The sequence below is a fragment of the Solanum verrucosum genome, unplaced genomic scaffold (genome assembly GCF_900185275.1).
Source record: "Solanum verrucosum unplaced genomic scaffold, falcon-dt-bn FXZP01000157.1, whole genome shotgun sequence".
In the NCBI taxonomy this organism is placed as follows: domain Eukaryota; kingdom Viridiplantae; phylum Streptophyta; class Magnoliopsida; order Solanales; family Solanaceae; genus Solanum; species Solanum verrucosum.
The window spans coordinates 2,666,952-2,671,418 of NW_026020185.1; the positions used below are offsets into that span (position 1 = coordinate 2,666,952).

General features: G+C 33.8%; 1 non-coding gene across 1 annotated transcript; it reads right to left on the reverse strand.

The window, feature by feature from the left end:
• Positions 1-1,228: 1,228 nt before the first annotated feature.
• Positions 1,229-1,361, reverse strand: LOC125829372 (U6atac minor spliceosomal RNA). Its single transcript, XR_007443091.1, has one exon. It is a non-coding gene; the product is annotated as a U6atac minor spliceosomal RNA (small nuclear RNA).
• Between the last annotated feature and the right edge of the window lie 3,106 nt (positions 1,362-4,467).

Below are 4,467 nucleotides of genomic sequence, written 5' to 3' on the forward strand. Positions count from 1 at the left end.
TGAAAAGTCCCCAAGCTTAATTTTTGTATGACTAAAATCCCCAAAAATCATTAAATGTTCAACATATGGAGCAACAATTTCAGAGCAACATGTATCGCCTTCGAATAAATACTAATTCCCGTCAGAATGATCGTGATGGATCAATTGCAGTTGTGTACATTTTGGATAAGTCATGTGCAAACCATTAAAACAACAAAATTCACGTAGTTTCAAAGATTCCAATTAAGGACTATTTGACATTATTTTTTTAATGTGTTCATCCCGGAGAAACAAACTTTCCAACGTTAAACTCTTCAAAGATGTCCAATTTAGTACACAATCTTCTAATATTCTGCAGTAATCGCAGTTGAGTTTTATAATCGATGAACTACTACATAGAATACCCCTTGCCACAAAATTACACTATATATAAGTCAAATTTTGGTTATATATATATATATATATATATATATATGTGTGTGTGTGTGTGTGTGTGTGCTGACATTTCCTAACACAAGGCCAAGATGGTTTAGTGCGTTGATTAAGGTGTTCCAAAAGCTCATTAAGGTCAATCATTGACACTTTTTGTAAATCCTGGCTCTGCCACTGGTGGAAAGTATTTGTTTTTTCTTTCTTATTTCTTAACCCTCCGCCTTTTTGATTTAGGATTGATATTGGTTCCATCAATGACAACGGACGAAGAACGTGATGTCCTTCTTATTCAGGCTATCAAACAATCAATCTTCCACCCACAGTTTAATGGAGAGCATCAACGCGGCAACGTCATCGTCAGTGCCATAAGAGCAATCGTCGTTGGAGGAGACGGAAGAAGCAAAGCCTTAGAGATTTTTATAGGTATGAAAGATGGTGTAAGAAAGAAATTAGAGTGAAATGGGAGAGTTTACTGTTCATTAAGGAGAAATAGAGTTTACTTTTCTTTTTTTTCTTTTTCTTAGAAGACAAGCACCACCTCTTAAAAATATATATTTTTTCAAATTTTTGTAGCTATTTTTTTATTTTTAAGTGTAGCGGAGGTTTTAACCATTGCAAATCTAATAAAATAAGCGAAGGGTATAGAAACCCCCTTAATTCTCTGCAAATTTAATTAAATTAGCGGAGGGTACAGAAATCCCCTCAATTCGATACAATTAGCGGATGTTGATTGTAACCTCAAAATTAAACCTCCACAAATCAAGTGTTTTTTGTAGTGTTCTATTCCATAATCTTTTCAGATTAGAGTTGTTGTCTACAAAAGTAGTACCATCCACTGCTACAAAAGTAGTTGGAATGTCTTAAATGGATGTGTGGTAACAGGTAAAACCCAAAGGTTATTTCCATCCTTGTAGGGGGAGATGTCAACCAACTCTTCTTTTTACGAACACAAACCTTAGGTTAAGGGATGAATAACTTTTTTTGTGTTAATTGATGGTTGGCACATAATTAAGTTTTAATTACTTTAATTAATGGAAGATACATATTTATGTTTTTAGCGCTTCATTTGGATACAATCTTAAATTTATGACTTGTACATCATCTAGAAATATTCATGCATGTTTATAAGAAATTAAAATAAAAATTAGAAAGGTATCCTCCTGAATGTAACTTGTAACTTCATCAAATGATATTTCCGCATTAAAAAGTAACTAAAGAAATTACTTTATAGAGTTTCAAACACACTTGGAATAGAAAACATTATGACTAACTGGTCCTAAGGAAATAATTGCACTTGTTGGAAAAGGTAACAAATACTTCATGAGATTTGAGGTATTAGTAGAACAACTATTGCAATCGTTATGCTCTGGCACTATAACCAGTTTCTCCAGATTTATTGCATGCTCAAGTAAGAACTTCAAGAATTGATGGAGCTTTGTTGCGTCAGACATATCTGTATGACTACATATTGGCATAACCTTGACATTCTTCAAATTTTGTAAGGAAACTTTGAATATGTTTTCTTCAATGGAGAGGTACTTCTTGTCTTCCAACAAATCAATCTCTTCGTCTTCAAGTAATAACTCTTGAAAGATAATGATATAACAATTTCCAATACAGTCTATTCCATATGAGAAATGGAAATGAGGGAACTATTCCCAAACGGGTCAAAATAAGACCTAAGACTATGGATTGTATGTTCATTGGATATGCTACAAATAGTAAAGCATGTTGATTTATGGTTCATAAGTCCGAACTATCAGATAGTCAAGTGAAGGGTCTAAACAACCTTGGAAAGAACCAAAGGAGGATGTACTTAATAAAGAGATTCAAAGGTAGTAAATGTCAATGGACAAACTACTTCCTTTGAGTTCGATTTTGTAACATTTCTTCTTGAAAATGAATCTCATTAATTCGAAGATACTTGACAAGTTCACATTTATTGAAGATTCAAAGGTGTAGTAAATCTCACTCCTTCATTCTTTTGAAGTGCAAAGCTCACATTCATTGAAAAGATACTTGACAAGTTCAAGTATTTGGATTTCAATATTGACAAGACTTCAATAAATGTGAGCTTTGCACTTCAAAAGAATGAAGGCAAAAGTGACTCACGATTGGATAATATTAGAGTATTCAGAAGTATGATAAATATCATGAAGTGTACGTGATCAAATATAGAATGTACTATTAGTAAACTGAGTGGGTTCACGAGTAATCTCAATCAAACTCATTGGATGACAATGAAAAAAGTTTTGGAGTATTTAAAACATACTTAAAAACTATTTCTTTGTATTATAACTAATATTCAACAGTATTTGAAGAATATAGTGATGCAAATTGAATCACCAGGTCAAATGAAGTAAAATCCACGAGTGGATATGTACTTACTCTTGGTGGAGGAGCAATCTCTTGGAACTCATCCAAACAGAAATGTATCGTTCGCTCTACTATGAAATCTGAGTTTATCACTCTAAATAAGGTTGGTGAAGAAGTTGAATGACTCTGAAATTTCTTGAATGATTTTTGGCCCAAACCTTTAGCTCTAGTATGCATACACTGTGAGAGTTAATTTGCCATAGGTAGGGCATGGAGCATGATGTATAACGGAAAGTCTCGTCATATGGATGTAGACATAATATCTTTACAAAAAAACTCTCTAGTGGAATTATCTTAATTGACTATATAAAGTCAAAGGAGTTGATAGATTATCCAAGGGAATGGGACTATGGCCGAGGGCAAGTCATTGTGGCGGTAACTCTACCTAGAAGATTGGAGATCCCAGGATCTAGGTTCAAGGAGATCAAACAAAGTTATTGATGACGGTTCAACATTGTCAAAATATTTTTTAAGGTCTATTCTCATGATAAGACAACGTGAAGTAACAAGGATAAAGAGATTAAGACTTTTTAATGGTTTCTAAGTTTGATACAGGGTATATCAAATGGTGTATCTATGGGATAACACATTAAGAAATCACCTATGTAAGTGTGAAGTGTAAGCCGCTTTAAGGAGAATATGGTAAGGCCAGTTCTCTACGCACTTATAAACCAAGACGTGTTCATTGTTGAAACGAACAAATTAATGAGAACTAAAAATAGTTCAAGGGTTAATTCTGTGACTTATGTTGTCTAGGTATACACCAAAGCTCAACAGTACAAAAATGTCAAATCTACTAATTGACCAAATATGTCTGATATATGTTCACTATGGAAAGTTCAAAGGAAGACCCACTTATCCAGATGCAGTCAATCCTTACTTATGAATCACAGAGTTTTTCATACATATGTTTTAACAATAGCCATTCCCTATTCATGTGAGGTATGTTGGGTTTTAAAGGTGTGAACAGGAAACGAAGGGTTGTGACTCTCCTAAAGGGTTGTGACCTTTCTGAAAGGTTGTCTTTTTTCCAAAAAATTGTGACCTTTTCCCCTTTGTTGGCTATAAATAGAAAGTCTTACTCTCATTTTTCTGCATCAAATTCTTCCCTTCTCTTGCATACAATTCTTTAAAAAAAATTGATCGATCGATCGTGTCTGTGTGTGTGATTTGTTGCTGTCATTTTGAGTTCGTTGAAATTATTGAAGTTTGAGCTACCGCTACTTCTTTAATGGTTAATTGGTTTTATCATGGGAGGAATTAATCTACAACCTCGGGTACTTGAGGGGATTAAATTTCCTAAGGACACACAGTGAGTTCTGTGGACTCAAATAGTTCTTTTATTTTTTCTTTTCATCTTTTATTATTTCTGGTTTGCTAATCTGAATACAGGAGATAACAGATGGTATCCTTTGAAGGCTTGATCAATCCTTCTCCCTTTGAGCTATCTTTTAGGGTATGAGTTAGTCTGGAAGCCTAAATGTACATGTAGATATTATATTGATTATTTGTCTGAAAATGAAGAGTGTTATAGCGCAGATGAAGTTCTAGGTCCTCAAAATGTCATTAGTTGTCGTCGATAGACACACTAGTAACACTTCTTTGATGATAGGGACCATTAGAGGGTAGGAGATGACAACAATAATATTATTGCCACCAGTGGTGATAGTTTAGTTTTCA